The sequence below is a fragment of the Peromyscus leucopus genome, chromosome 3, assembly GCF_004664715.2.
Source record: "Peromyscus leucopus breed LL Stock chromosome 3, UCI_PerLeu_2.1, whole genome shotgun sequence".
NCBI lineage: Eukaryota > Metazoa > Chordata > Mammalia > Rodentia > Cricetidae > Peromyscus > Peromyscus leucopus.
Genome location: NC_051065.1, coordinates 139209215 through 139225712, shown reverse-complemented (window position 1 = coordinate 139225712; position 16498 = coordinate 139209215). Strand labels below are relative to the sequence as shown.

Here is a 16498-nt window from a genome sequence, read left to right as displayed (position 1 = left end):
GTCCCTCCTCCTTTTTCCTGTTTCCCAATTCTCCTCTCTCTTTGTCCCGCCTATACTTCCTGCCTGGTCACTGGCCATCAGTGTTTTATTTATATAGAGTGATATCCACAGCAATGTTTTTTTCAGTTTTTGTGTTTAACTTTTTCCCCTTGTCTTGGTGACTTTTCTATCGCTGTGATGAGACACTATGACCAAAGCAATTTATAGAAGAAAGAGTTTACTGGGGCTCACAGTTCCAGAGGCTGAGTTGAGGCCGTGATGGGGGAAGAGCATGGCGGCTGACAGGCAGGCCTGGTGCTGGAGAAGTCGTTGAGAGTTCTCACCTGATCTGCAGACACAAGCCAGAGAGAGTGAGAACTAACTAGGAATATCATGGGCTTTAGAAACCTCAAAGCCCACTCCCAGTAACTCATCTCCTCCCACAAGCCACACCTCCTAATCCTTCCCAAACAGTTCTACCAACTAGGGACCAAGCATTCAAATCTATGAGCTTCTGGGGCTATTCTCATTCAAACCACCACAATCATTCTAACTTTGTTTACATAATTTTTTTATTATTGAGTAATTTTACTTATTTATTTTCTTTAGGGATTCTCTGTGTTTTACTTAAAATAACAACAAACAAAAACAAAAACTCTACTAAAAATATTCAATAATATTTTGACTTAATTGTATTTGTAAAGCTATTGTGCCTTTGTTTTTCATTCTCCTTTTTACATTATATAATTTTCTTTACAAATTTTCTCATCATTAGGAAGTCCTTTTCATTGTCTTTTTTAAAACTCTTTTTCTTTCTCCATCTTTCACGCCTCCTCTTCTTTTACCTTTCAATTATTTAGCCTCATTTATCTATTTTTCCTCTCCCTTTCCTGCCCTTTTTCTCTCTGTTTACTAGTCCTACATTTACTTTAAATAATCTTCAACTTCATAGCACACTCTACTTTCTCTTTGCCATGACCTGGGTGGCCTGACCACTAAGAGGATCCTCAAATAAAACAAAGAAATGTCCACATCAATAGATGTTCACACTGCAACACAGAAACATAAGAAACACAAAAACATAAGGCAACATGACCCTTTAAAAGACTGTAACTCAACTACAGATTCAAGACCTTTGAAGTAGGTAAAATGTTGGGTGAATATAATGGTTAGTATTATCATCTTGACAGAATCTAGACTCACTTGGGAGCAGGACCTGAAGGCACACTTGTGAGGAATTATTTAGACTAAGGTTAGCTTCCCCTGTGTCTGTGAAGGATTATCCAGACTAAGGTTAGCCTCTAATATATCTGTGAGAGGTTGTTTAGACTAAGGTTACACTCTAGTGAAGGATTGTCTAGACTGAGGTTAGCCTCTGTGTGTCTGTGGGGAATACTGCCACCACCAGCATTAGGAGATTGTCACAGGAACAGAGACTTATCGGGATGCTGATCCATGCTGCATCAGGGGCACAGGGAAAGTGAGACTCAGTGATGCCCCTTAATAACTCCACTACTCTGCTCTAACACTCCCTGCTGTGAGCAGCTTCACACAGAACATACTGTACACTCATGCTCATTCCCACACATTTCACAGTAGCCAGGATGTATGAATCATGTTAACTGTCCATCAGCCACTGAGTGGACAGAGGAATTGTGATACACACAGAGCATGGAATCCCAAGAAGGGAGAAATCTGGTGAACTGTGATAGCATGGATGAGTCTGGTGTGTACTGTGTTAAGTGAGCAAAGCCAGCACAGGGAGAGAAATGCTACCCAGCCTGCCTCCCACAGACTTGGAGTTGACTTGTGTCAGGCAGAGGCTGGGGAAGGGAACACTTGGTTAAAGGCATAATGGTTCAGTTTGACAGTGATCACTGTGCAGACTGGTGACCCACTGCAGTGAATAATTCATTCTATGCTTCAAAACAGATGACAGTGTAGATTTTAAGGAGCTGAGTAACTTGTGAATTAGCCTGATTTCATCAATATACATTACAAACACATATCAAAGCATGACATTGGTCTGACATGGTGGTTCATGTCTATAATCCCAGCCCTTAGGAGCAGAGGCAGGAGGATCACAAGTTCAAGGCCAGCCTGGGACATATAATATAACCCTGTCTCAAAAAGCTGACAAAACAATAGACCATTGCGCTGTATCCCACCAATATATACAATAATTACTTGTCAATGGAAAACCACAAAAACTGAAGCCAGGCCTCATGGCACAGTCCTGAAATCCCAGCCACTCAGGAGGTTAAGTTCAATACTAGCTTGAGCTTCTATATGATTCCAAAACTAGTAAATTAGATCCTCTTTAAAAAGAAAAAAAAACTGGGACTGGACATACAGTTCAATCAGGGAGCACTTGCCCACACCTGTAAGGCCCTGGTACTGAACACAGAACAGAAAAAAGAATGAAGTAAGTCACTGCTGCTCCTCATACTACATCCTACTCTTTCTTTATTACATCAATTGATAGGAAAAGTCCTTCTTACCTGTGGACAGGGCAAATACTCGATTGCATGAAATGGCAAAGTGAACAGGGCCTTGTCATGTAGGCATTCATTTCTCTGTATTTCCCGATTATGAGTGCAGTATGACAAGCTGCTCCAAGAGCCCGTTGCCTTGACTTCCCTTCTATGATGGGCCCCTTGAACTGTGAGCACAAATAAGCCCTTTTCCCTTTATGTTGTTGTTGCCAAAGCACTCTGTCACAGCAACAGGGAAAGAACGAAGATAATTATCTCAAAAGTTTACCAACAAAAAATGACTAACGGTCTCAAAAAGGACACTATTGAAGCACGTGGATGAAGCAAGGAAACCAGTACGGACATGTAGAGGAAAGCTAACAATGAAGAAGAGAAAGTGGCCAAAATGGATGAGAAATTAGCAATATGAATGGAAAAGGTCAGCAAAATGGGCGAGAAATACAATAAAAAATTCAAATTCTGTAAAAAATGAAAATGTTGGAAACAAAAAGTACAGTGAATAAAATAAAAGGCACAATGGTCATCATCAGCATTAGCAGTAGACTTGGCAAGGCAGGAAAGTGAATCACAGGGATGAAGTACAAGGTTGAGATGTATTACATTCAGATACAAATAAAGAAAAAAATAAGCAGGACCACAGCATCTAAGAACTCTGGGGTACAATCAAGAGACCAACGTTAAGAACAAAATCTACAGGCTTAAAACAAGGAGCTGAGATGTCGATAATAAATAGGAATGGAGAATCTGCTAAATGAAATTCCTTATTCTCAGCATCTTGACCGTTGTGGTTTCTGTGTTTATAATCACCATCTACTGCAAAAAGAAGCTTCCCTGATGAGGGCTGCTGATCTACTAATCTACAGGTATAATGATAAGTCTTTAGGAGTGGGTTTAATGCTACATCTGTTTAGGTGAGTAGTGGTAATAGGTTCCTTCTTAGGGCCTATGACCTCTAGCCACGGGTCCCTGGCCCTGTAACCGTCCCCAGTACAGACCTCCACTTATGGAGCAAGCCTTAGACAAGTCTCGGAGCACAGCCTCGGCTGCCCTATCTGAAACAGGTGACAGCCGTTCTAATGACATCGCGGCCTGGTATACAGTGGTCCCTCAGAAAATACTGCAGTGTTTATAAATGCAAATGGGGGTGAGAGTGTGCTCAGTTCCCCGCAGACATTTAAAGGAATCCTAGCATTCCAATGCAGAACCCAGGAAATATTTTCCCATGGAAACACTGTATTCTACCTAACAGTCCTTAAGATTCTATGGGTTTCACGCTTTAGTTTAATCCTTCTAGTTAAATGGCCTCTCCCGGCCTAACCTGACAAAACTAACCATCATGAAGAACTTCGATGCAAGGGGAAAATGTGAGTTCTAAACAAATCACTTATTTAAAATACAAACCCAGTGTCTTGAAAACGTTCGCGTTTTCTCAGAGAACTTTGTGGCAGCTGGCTAAGTGAGAGAAGCAAAGCAACAGAGAACTGTCTCGAAAAACAAAAAAAAAAAAAAAAAAAAAAAAGAGATAACTGATATACAGTAGAGAAACCATCAGCCTTGCTGAGCAAAATCCTCGGGAAAGAGGATGAGCAGGTCCAGATGCTCAGGCCAAGGGTGGGAGGAAAGGAATGTTGTGAAGAGAAGTAACCATGTGGACCCTCATGAGGTAGGATGTTCACTAGGAGGTCATCATCAACACCCTAGTTAGTATGCCGAGGCTGGGGAGGAGCCTTTGAAAGAGCTTCAAACCAAGGAAACACCAGGTCCCTAAGAGAAATGCCAAGGGGGTGAATAAAATCAAAGCTTTTTAGCTAGAAACTTAAGAGTGGGCCCTTGGGTCTGCAGAACGGTTTCAATCGTGGCTTCAACTGGAGCCTGGGAAAAAGAACGCATTTGTGCTGTGAATGTAGAATTTTTTTTCTTAATACTCCCTAAACATGCTAGTTACTTTTCCACTGCTCTTACCGGATACCTGAAACAATAAGTAAAGAAAGATTTGCCTCTGTTCACGGTTTCCAAGGTCTCAGGCCATAGTCACTTGGCTCAGTGCTCCTAGGCCAGTAGTGAGACACAGTATCATCCAGGAGAGTGTGTGATAGAGGAAGTTCACCTCCTAGCAGACAGGAAGTAGAGAGAAAGAAACACTAAGGAATCCCCCAAGGATCCACCCTCGATGACCTTTCTTCAGCTGGCCCAAACCCTTAAAGGTTTTAATATCTCCCAAAGTAGCAGCATCAACTGGGGACCACGTCCTCAACATGAGCCTTTGGGGGTAGGGGGCTTCATATCCATAGCAACACAAAATAATCCAGTATAACAACTATTTGCACAGCATGGACATTGTATCTAGGGTTATACGTGATTTAAGGATAATGTAGTACACAGGAGGCTGTGTGCCTACCATTTGCAAATACTCGGATATCAGAATTTGGTTACCCAGCCGGAGTCTGAAATCAATTCCCTTGCAAGGCACTGAGGGATAGCTGTCCATCTGGGATGCAAGCAGTAAAGGAGAAGCTGGACCTGAAACTTGAAAATGCAATGGAATCCCAGAAAAAAAAAAAAATGTCCCAGAAAGAGAGACCCAAGGCTTTTTCTGCGAATGTGTTCAGTATGGATACTGAACAGCATGGCTGACCAAAGCCAAATGGAATACCTCAGATACTTTATATGAAACTCATGACTTTGGAGTATGTGATGGTTTGGATGAAAATAACCCCCGTAGACTCATACATTTGAATATTTGGTCCCCGGTTGGTGGGGCAGTTTGTGAAGGACTAGGAGGTGTGGCCTTGCTGGAGGAGGTGTGTCACAGGGGACAGGCTCTGAGGTTCCAAATGCCCAAACCACTCCCAGTTAGCTCGCTCTCTACCTTGTGATTGTGTCTCAAGATGTGAGCTCTTGGCTACTGCTCCAGTGCCAAGTCTGCCTGCCTGTTGTCACACTCCCTGCCATGAATAGTCATGGACTATAACCCTCCGAAGCTGTGGCCCCAAGTAAACTTTCTTTTGTAAGTTGCCTTGGTCACAGTGTCTCGTCATAGTCACAAGCAATTTTAGAAAATGTAAACTAACATGACAGTCTAGAAGAAGCTAAAGAGAGAGCAGGAGGGGACTTGGACTTCACGGAGCAGTCTCCTTTGGTGGAAGTATCAAGGCAACTCCATGTAGTTAAAAAAGAGGTTTATTTTGGGGTAACTTACAACAAGTAAAGGGATAGGTTACAGGGTCCGAGAAAAATGAAGAGCAGTCCAGCACTGTTCTCTGAAGAACTCTGCTCGGTCTACCACCAACGTCCAGGATCCAGGGACCAAGAGAGCTGGCACATCTGGATCTTGAGTCTTAAGGGCCCCTGTTTCAGCCCTGCCTCGTAGGTGTGACAGTTACCAAAGCCTCAATGGGGGTTAGTACTTCAGGTCAAAGCTGGAACAGCTACCCACTACAGTCTCTGTATACTCGGGTAGTAAGAGAATGAGACCCAGGTCCACCTGGACAGGGCTGGTCTTTTCTCAGCCTCACTGGGTTGACACTCCAGCCAACCCACTCATCTGCCATGACTGTGACCACAGGTAAGCCCTAAAATGTCACCGGAATCTTTCATGATGTTCAAACCCAGCTCATAAACAAGAAGTCTCAAGGGTGCGTCCTGGCTCCTCTCCACTGACTCCTGATGGCAGTCATCATGCCTTTCATTGTTCAGGGAGGGTCCTACTCATTAAATAGCTCTCACTGTGAGGAGCTCTCCCCATACAGATCAAATCGGGCCCTGGTTCTGCTCTCTGCAGCTCTGAACCTAACTCTGGTTCTTCATCCAGAAAAGCTGTTTCTCCTAAAGCTCTCATCTGGCAGCCTTAATGACTGTAGTCATTTCATGACGGCCTGTGTTGGCAAAGGTGCCTGCTGAGAAGAACCCTGAGGTGAGTCACGTCTCCTTGCTCTTCAGGCAAACAGGATGAAAGCAGAGGCCTGGTCGGTGGACTCTAATACACAGAAGGCCAATAAGTACTGAAAGATGAATACCAAACCTACTACGGGACAGCATGTGCAAGAGTGAACCAACGTACCCGGAAGGGCCTGCCAACACTTCTGAAGGAGGTGAGAACCAAAGCTGAGGTGGAAAGACTTTTCCAGAAGTTGTAGAGAGAGGCGGGTCCTGGATAGAAAGAGTAGTATGAGTGTAAGGATCTATGTTTGCTTTCTTCTTTCTTGTTTCTGGTTTTGTTTTGTTTTGTTTTGTTTTCAGAACCAGGGCCTTACAGGTGCGGGGCAAGTACTCTCTCATGGAGCTGTATCTCCAGCCCAGGTTTTTTTCTTTTTAAAAAGGATCTTAATTACTAGCTTTGGAATCATGTAGAAGCTCAAGCTACTCTTGAACTTAGCCTCCTGAGTGGCTAGAATTTCAGGACTATGCCATGAGGCCTGGCTTCAGTTTTTGTGGTTTTCCATTGACAAGTAATAATTGTATATATTGGTGGGATACAGCGCAATGGTCTATTGCTTTGTCAGCTTTTTGAGACAGGGTCATATTATATGTCCAGGCTGGCTTTGAACTTGTGATCCTCCTGCCTCTGCTCCTAAGGGCTGGGATTATAGACATGTATCCCCATGTCAGACCAATGTCATGCTTTGATATGTGTTTGTAATGTATATTGATTAAATCAGGCTAATTCTCACAAGTTACTCACCTCCTTAAAATCTATGCTGTCATCTGTTTTGAAGCATAGAATGAATTATTCACTGCAGTGGGTCACCAGTCTGCACAGTGATCACTGTCAAACTGAACCATTATGCCTTTAACCAAGTGTTCCCTTCCCCCAGCCTCTGCCTGATCCAAGTCAACTCCAAGTCTGTGGGAGGCAGGCTGGGTAGCATTTCTCTCCCTGTGCTGGCTTTGTTCACTTAACACAGTACACACCAGACTCATCCGTGATATCACAGTTCACCAGATTTCTCCCTTTCTTGGGATTCCATGCTATGTATGTATCACAATTCCTCTGTCCACTCAGTGGCTGATGGACAGTTAACATGATTCATACATCCTGGCTACTGTGAAATGTGTGGGAATGAGCATGAGTGTACAGTATGTCCTGTGTGAAGCTGCTCACAGCAGGGAGTGTTAGAGCAGAGTAGTGGAGTTAACCAAGGGGCATCATTGAGTCTCACTCTCCCTGTGCCCCTGATGCAGCATAGATCAGCATCCCGATAAGTCTCTGTTCCTGTGACAATCTCCTAAGGATGGTAGTGGTACCACAGAACCTCATCAGCACCAGCACCACCACCACCACCACCACCACCCCCTACAGTTACAGTAGCCCTTACTGTGAGCTAGACCTGGTAGGGAGCACTTCACCTAGTCATATGTACATCTATTGGATCCTTACCTCATCAGACAGGTACTGTTTTTAGTGTTCCAGATTTACAGACGTAAGCCAGGGCATCCTATGAGGTTAAAGCTAGAAGCACGGAGAGAAGAGATTTGCTAATCAGAAAATACAGGTTCAATTAGAAGCTAAGCAAGTGATTCCATCAAGGGAAAAGAGAACTGGGCTGTGTGTGTGTGTGTGTGTGTGTGTGTGTGTGTGTGTGTGTGCAAATGTGCACATTTGTGTACATAGACATATGTGGAGAGGGATCAGGAGGTCAATGTCACTGTCTTCCTTAATTGCTCCCCTTTTTTCATTTCTAAACTTTTAAGAAACTGCCATTGCGTGTGCACATATAGGGAGGGGCACACGCACACAGCACATGAGTGGAGGTCAGAGGACAACGTGGTGTAGGTAGTTCTCTCCTTCCACCTTCATGTGGGCCCTGGGTATTGAACTAGGGTCCTCAGACTTGTGCAGCAAGTGCCTTGACTCCTGCACCATCTCAGCAACACCCCCTTGTGTTTTGAAGCAGGGTCTCTCACTGCCCCTGGAGTCCGCTGACTCAGCTAGACTGGATAGCCAGCAAGCCTCAGGGATCCTCTTGTTTCTGATTCCCCAGGCCTGGACTGTGCATCATGAGTCTAGATCCTGGGAAATGGAACTCAGATCCATTTCTGTAAGACGAATTGTTAAACAGTCTTATTAATAATAATAAAAAAAAATACCCAGAGCCAGATATTGGGGTGAAAACTGAGAGATCAGTACAATAGGACAAGCCACAGCCAACCTCACCTTACCGACTCCTCAGCCTCCAAAGAGACCTACTTCCTATATACCCATGCCTATATGCCTTTCTGTCCTGCCCTCCTACTTCCTCTCTCAGCCCAGCTACATCACTTCCTCTTCCTGCCCAGCTCTATCACTTCCTGTCTGTCTGTACAGACCTCCGTGGTTACCTCCATGGTTAGTACTTCCCTGTGTGGCCTTGAACTCACAGAGATCCAGATGTATCTCTACTGAATGATAGCATTAAAGGCGTATGCTACCATTGCCTGACTTCTATGTTTAGTATAGCAGCTGGCTTTTTCCTCTGATCCTCAGATAAACTTTATTTGGGTACCCAGATAAATATATCACCACACATTTTACTGGATTTTTTTTTTTTTTTTAAGAAAAGGGGAGAACAGTGAGATGAGGTGAAGTAACGTTTTGGACAATTTTCTGTTAGTTTCGTTTAATTCTACAAGTTGCTGAGGGTGAATTTAGTTTTGTGCTTCGAGTCTGGATATGCGTTAAGTTACAAATAATTGATTCATGGGGGTCAATCTGTAGTCACAAGCAAGGCTATCACCAGGGAGTCATCCAGAACCATGAACCTTTCCAGAAAGACATAAGTCCCAGGACTGGAAGGGGCTGGATTCTAGCAGTTTTCAGACAGCATTCTTTGTCTGGAAGATAAAGAGTAAGAAATTTGTGTCCACTGAGTGATGAGGCAGAGGCAGGCAGTTTGAGATCATGAGTTTGAGACCACCCTGGTGTACAGAGTGAGTTCTAGGACAGCCAGGGCAGTTACACAGAAAAACCCTGTCTCAAGAAACTGAAAAGGAAGAAAAAGAAAGAAAAAGAAAGAAAGAAAGAAAGAAAAAAAAAAAAAAAAAAAAAAAGAAAGAAAAAGAAAGAAGAGAAGGGAGAAGGAGGGAGGGAGAGGGAGGGAGGGAGGGAGGGAGGAAAGGAGGAGGAAGGAAGGAAGGAAGGAAGGAAGGAAGGAAGGAAGGAAGGAAGGAAGGAAAGAAGGAAGGAAAGAAATCTGTGTCCTCAGCATAAACCTCAGTCTATAGATGCAATCACGTGGGCTTAGAGGACTCCTGCACTCTTGGCCTAACCGCAACCATCTCAGTTTTCATTTCCACCCAAATTAGTTATCAGCTGCAAAGAGAAGTTAAACCGCTCACCCTGGCTCCTAGAGCTGTTCTAAGACAGAGCTGAGATATGAATGCAGACAGTCTGGCTATCTCCTTTATTTCTTCAATAAAGAGGCACAGGAGTCAGTCTGGGAACCAGACGTTTTGGCACATGGGTGTAATCCCAGAAGCAGAGGCAACAAGATTGCAGTGAGTTCCAGATCAGCCTGAGCTTCCCAGCAAGTACCAGGCTAGCCAGGGCTCCGCAGAAAGACCCAGTCTGAATAAACTAAGAATCAAGCCAGAGCTGTAACTTCTGGTAATATGCTTGCCTCATATGCACGAGGCCCTGGATTCAACAGGATTCTACAAACTTGAAGGGAAGGGCGGAACACAGCTTTGCAGGTGTGGCATTCCAGTGTTATGTCCTGCTGTTTAATTTTTACATTTATTTACTCTGTGTGTGTGCTCACATCATAGCAGCACCTGTGCAGAGGTCAAAGGACAGCGTGGAGTTGGTTCTGTCCTTCCACCATGTGCCTCTCAGGGATCAAACTGAGGTCATCAGGCTTGGTAACAAGAGCTTTTAAGCAACAAGCTATCTCATTGACCCATCATCACGCTTTTGGAAGCTCTCACGTTGTTTTAAATGAAGCAGACACAAAGCATTTTTGTCAAGAGCCCCTCCTAAGGGAGATTTCTCTCATTCTTTTTACATGTGACTGATTAGTTCATCCTAAACACTCTAAATTTTAGCACACACTTGGCAATATGATAATTTGGGGACCTCATAAATCACCTACTGTTACTTCTCCTAAAGTAATGATCACATGTCAACAGCAGTTGGCAGTTTCTGGAACCTCAGCTTTGTGCCCGACACCTGCTAAGTGCTTCCCACAAAAAAAAAAAAAAAAAAAAATACCCCCTGTCATTTGGTCCTTACACAACATCAAATCTTTTTGTCTTCTTTTAATATGCCAGGAAACTGAGGCTAGTGTGGTTAAGGAAACTGCTCATAAGCTATTTGGGGAGCTAGAACTATGGCTCAGTGGCCACAGCGCTTGCTGCACACTGAAGTGTGAGAACTTCAGTTTGGAGGCCCAGAAAAAGCCAGGTGTGGTGGCACACTTCTGGAACCCCAGTGCAGGGGACAGAAACAGGCCGATCTCTGGGGCTTGCTGGATAGCCAGGCTAGCTGAAGCAGCAAGTCCCAGACTCAGTGAGATGGAGGTGGGGAGGGGAGAGGAGAGAGAGAGAGAGAGAGAAGAGAGAGAGAGAGAGAGAGAGAGAGAGAGAGAGAGAGAGGCCAGTTAGGAAGTAACAGGCCCAAGGAGAATGATCATCTGACTCCACGGCCTGAAATCCCATCCATTTTCCTCCCAACCTCCTCTTCACATCATCTGTGAACTTGTCACTACCGAAGTCAATCATAAAAAAAAAAATGTCAAAAAGATTCAAGGACAAAAGTGAATTACATCCCTCCTGGTGTACATGTGCTGGATACTCACAGTCACAGAGATGAGGCATTTTTCACAGAATGTTGGAGGCCAGAGGCATTAAATAACATGCCCACACTCAGACACCTAGCCAGACACAAGCTGGAAGGGCTAAGTTCCTCATTCCACAAATGCACACCTTGCACTCTGGGTAACAGTGAGAAGCCACCCAAGAAGTTTTGCATCTGCACCTGGACTGTGATTCTCCAACTCATTCCCATGCATGTCCTGAGACCTCTGACCCTCCAGTTATGGAACACGTAAATCAAATGTCCTTCACCAACTCTTCAGGTTTTTGTTGTTTGGGTTGTGCTGGGATTGAACTCAGTGCCTCAAGCATACTAGACAGGCACCCTACCTCTGAGCTATAGCCCCAGCCCTCCTCATGGACTCTTTGGAACACATGAAATTCATCTACCTAGTAACCCAGGTTTCTGCAGGACATTCACAAATGTGAGGCTTCTGAACCACCAACTCCTCAAGACTGTGAAAATCAGCCCGCTCCTCCAACACCCAACAGTGACCTGTTTCTAGTTGACTTTCTATGGCTGCAGTAAAGACACCATGACCAAAAGCAACCTGGTGAAGAAAGGGTTAACACTGAGGGAATCCAAGGAAGGAAGCTGGAGGCAGGAACTGAGGTAGAGACCTGAGAAATGGAAGTGGAGGACCACTGCTTTCTGGCTTGCCCTGTAGCTTGCTCAGCTTGCTCTTTTATGTAACAGAGGATCACTTCCCCAACTTGTCATGTGACTCGTCCACATCTGTACAGACCTGTAGGAAATAGAGGTCCAAGGCCCAATAGCAGCAACCAATTCCTGAAGCCACCCGAAGAACTGTAAGTCTCCCTCTGAGCCCTCATCTAGTCAGAAGCGGAATGACTACGAGAAATGTCTCCAATGTGCCCAAATGTGACTCTGTCAATCAAGCATATAGTCCAAGAAGAAACTGTAGTGAAAGCCAAAGAATTTAAATGACTTAATTAATGTTAAAAATAATAATAATAATAAATAACAACAACAATAAAGTAAAATCATTATAACACCCACATGTTGTAAAAGAACTCATGTCAGATTGGGTCCTTCAACATTCCACCACGGACAGGGGAGGAGCTCCTGAGGCATCCACCCACCCTCCCACCCCACCCCCACCCCCGCCAAGGAACTATCGGCAGTTAACGGTTGCTGGGGGCCAGGGTGTCATTTCTTCAGTGGTAAGTTGTCCATGCCTTAGTAATGAGCCCGTAGCCATGGCCCCACAAGCAGCCCTAACTAGCCTCAGTAGGACACGGAAGGCATGGGAGTGCAAAGGGAGCTGACTCCCTGGGAAGAAGAAAGCCAGCCCAAGTGTGAGGGAGAACAGTGGAGAAATGAGCGAGACTATGACCACAACATGTTGTATACGCGCAGGAGCTTTTACAGATAAATGTATTTGGCTTAACTAATGCATTAAAAAGTGCTTATGTCAAATGCCCTCCATAACTCACTTAACTGAAACCAATAAAATATTCTATCCGGTTCAAAGGAGAACTTCAAACACCACGTATTTATAGTCAGATAAGGAACTAACGCTGAGGTGATTCTACAAACAGGAAAAACTGGAAATGCTGGCTGTTCTCTCCAGGACAATAAAGGATTGCATTCTGCAGGAACTGGTTCTCATTTTCACGGGAGGTATTCTATTTACAATACCCTAGTTCTCTACATATTAACTTGTGTCTCTGTAGAATTGTGATGAGGACTAATCTAGATCATGCAAGAGGCAAGACTCCATCAAACAGCCCACTGAAAGGATATCCTCATTCTTATACCTCTTTCAACCCTTGCAATATTTTTCTACTCCAGAATCAAGTGGCAATGATCATGGGTCCAGAAAAAAAGACAGAGAATGTTAATAAAGAAAGACATGTCTAAACAGTGACTGGAAAGATGCTCAGGGTACATGTGTTCTAAAGACAGACTGTCTGGGCTCCCTCCAATCCCAGCTTTGTGACACACAAGTATGTCACCTTGAGCGATGCTGTGCCTCCCATGACTGTGGACAGACTGTCCTTTGGAGAGCTCACTCCCTGGCCCCCAGCTTCCTTTCCAGCATCTTTTGGTTGGGACCTTTTGTTTGTTTGTTCTTTGGTTTTTGGTGTTTTCTCTTGTGACAAAGTCTCTGGTAGCCCAGGAGTCCTCAGATCTAGCTCTAACCAAGGATGACCACCTTCTCCCGGTCCTCTTGCCTCGACCTCTAAAGTGCTAGGGTAACAGGTGCCCACTGGGGATTCTGAATAGTCCTGTAACCAGGGTCATTTTGTTTCCCAGGTGATCTCTAATGACAGCTGTGAGTGATCATGCTGCATGACTCAGTTGTTGCTTGTATGCATTCTGTTATTCTTGAATTTTTCAAAGAAATATTCAGTATCTCATCTTCCACAACAGTATTTTTAAGTTTTGTTTTGTTTTGTTTTTTAAGAAGAAAACCAATTCCTATTATTTCTTTGACATTCCTTCAGTTGACCAAACTCCTGAACATCACATTAGTTTGCTGGTAAGAGTTTACTTTGGGACACCAAGAGTTGGAATTTCCCGTGATCATGCCATCTGTTCACCTCTCCTGGGTCTGTTAGCTTAAGAGCTAAATGACCAGTTCTTCCCCAAGTTTGAGGAAAGTAGTCTTAATTCCCCTTCCACCACTTCCAGTTCCTTCATCTCACACTTCAACCGGCCATGCCCCAAGTTTCAGATCATAAGAATGGATACAAATGTCTGTCAGTTACGTATCTGGATAGAGACTAAAACCGTATTTAACTATTTCTTATTTCATACACATAGGGAATTCAATGCATTGAGTGGTGGCATGCTGTGTCTAAAATTTGGTTTTGCAGCTTTTACTATGACTGGGGTTAAATTCATGTTTATAGGCTTTTCTTCTGGTCCCACCTGAACGTAGTGTTTGGGGGTCACAGGAGAGATGATGTATCTGGCATGAAGCCAGAAGGACCAAGATTTGGATCTCAATCAACTTAGGGGAATCCTAACTCCTCAAAGCCTGTCACCTCTGGGAAACAGGAATCTTGACACCTCCCCTCAGCGTGGTTAAGATTACACATGTGGACAATGGTAGGTGACGCATAGGCTCCATATACTGGAGTAAAGTGGGGCCAGGTGACTAACAGCTGTCAGATGAAGTAAATGATGGCTGAAAGGCACCAGCTTCAAAGCCAGAAAATAGAAAACTGGGGGACCTGGAGAGATGGCTCAGCGGTTAAGAGCACTGACTGTTCTTCCAGATGACGCAGTTTCAATTTCTGGCACCCACATGGCAGCTCACAACTGTCTATAACTCCAAGATCTTGACACCCCCACACAGACACACATGCAGGCAAAACACCAATACAAATAAAATGAAAATAAATTATTAAACAACTAGAAAACTGTGTAAGGCAGGACAGAGGAGTGTGTGGGGCTCAGAATCTATACGGGAGAGGTCAGCAGGTCTGGTGAGAGAAAGCAAAAAGAGTTCCAGGGTAAGACAGCCGTAGTTCTGTTCCTGCTCTCTCTCAGCACTCAGAAAATGGTCGCAGTATGCTCATCTCAGTGACACTTTAAAGAAGGGCAGTGGAGAAAAAGAGAGAAGAGAGGGGGAAAGAAGGCCGATGAGAGTTACAAACAGGAGCAGCAGAGAGAAGACGTGCTGGAAACAGCTGCTGGAAACAGCTGTTCTCCTTGGCACTGGAGCAGCAGCAGTGAGGCAGCCTTCTGAAGAGACCCCTGATAAGCCAGTCGCTTGGCAGCTGCCTTAGGATCCCCTCAGAACCACACTCTTTGGAAACCCAGAATAAGTGTCGCAGGACTGTGCACTGAATCCTGGCCAGCATATTTCCTCTAGACCATGGGGGGAAATTTTTTTATCAGAACTGTACAATATTCAGCCATGTGGAAACCTGGTTGGGGACAGAGTCTACAGGGGGAAAAAAATCTGACAAAGGGTCCAAATAGTATAAATGACCTTGGGAAAGACAGACCAGGGTTTCAGCCAGCACTCATGTCCAGACTCCTGAAGGGCCACCCAGAGATGAGCAGCATCTGTGATCTGACCCATGAAAGACTACCCACTAATGGGAGCCAGTAAATGTGACCCAAACTCTCAAAAGTCCACTCCAAGGCAAAAATAGCATTTGTAACCCAACCCATGAAGAACTGTCCACTGTAAGAAAAGCATCTCTGGCCTCACAAAAGGCTACCCAGGGGTCTGACATGCATCTGAGAGTCCAGGAGGAAACATCAAGAGCATGAAGACTGGAACCACCAGGCAGACAGCACTCTATCAAGGTTGGAAGACCTTGATGGAAAAGTTAGGATGTTCAGTCAATGCCAAAGAAAAAATAATACAATATGAAGAACAGAGCAGTTGAAATCCATAGGATCCTATGAAAAGAAGAGAATTTCATGTTAAAGGAATAGAAAACATTGACAGTGAAATCATGGTTAAAAAAAGAAAGAGATGCCTCCTATCTGGATATAAGGGGTATTTAAAAACCAACAGACAAGACCATAAAAGAATCTTCCTATGTCATATTATAGCAAAAACACTAAATGTACAGAAGAAAGTATACTAAAGTGTGAACAGAGAAAAACCAAGTCACATATAAAGGTATGTTTATATAGTTTCATTAGAATGATGTCTAATTTCTCAACAGCAACTTTAAGAGCCAGGAGACCTTAGAATATTGTGTTTAAAACTTTGACAGACAGCAGCTGCAACCCAGAATACTATACCCAGCAAAACTATCTGTTGTAATTAAAGGAGGAACAATGATAAAAAACAGACTGAAAAATTCATGACTGAGAGTAATCTACAGAAGATGCTCAACCTTCTAAGAAAGTTATAGTCATGAGGCTACTCCAAAAAAACAGACCAGAACAGCAGATAAGCAAATGAGAAAACATCAAACACTACAGAGCCAATAATATGAAATGATAAGAATACATACCTTTCAGTAATAATTCTGACTCTTAATGGTCTCAATCCCCCTAATTAAAAGACACAAAATAATAGATTGGATTTGAAAATAAAATCTACTTGTTATCCCAAAGAAACATGCCTCACCATTAAAGACAGTCAACCTTGGGTGAAAAGACAGAAAAGGCATTTTAAGCAAATGGAACTAGGAAGAAAGCACATTCTAACATCTGACAGAATAGAATGCAAACCAAAATTAGTGAAAAAGGGACCATGGAAGTTTGTAAAAGCACTCACCACACAAGCCAATAATCT

General features: G+C 43.8%; 1 protein-coding gene across 1 annotated transcript in view; it reads left to right on the top strand.

Annotated features, from left to right (window-relative positions):
* Nucleotides 1-3730: 3730 nt before the first annotated feature.
* Bcl2l14 (BCL2 like 14) overlaps nucleotides 3731-16498 on the top strand; it is a 41126-nt gene continuing 28358 nt past the window's right edge. The window contains exons 1-2 of the mRNA XM_037204052.1: nucleotides 3731-3838; nucleotides 6414-6565. The gene's annotated coding sequence lies outside the window, so the exon portion shown is untranslated. The remainder of the gene's footprint in view (nucleotides 3839-6413; nucleotides 6566-16498) is intronic.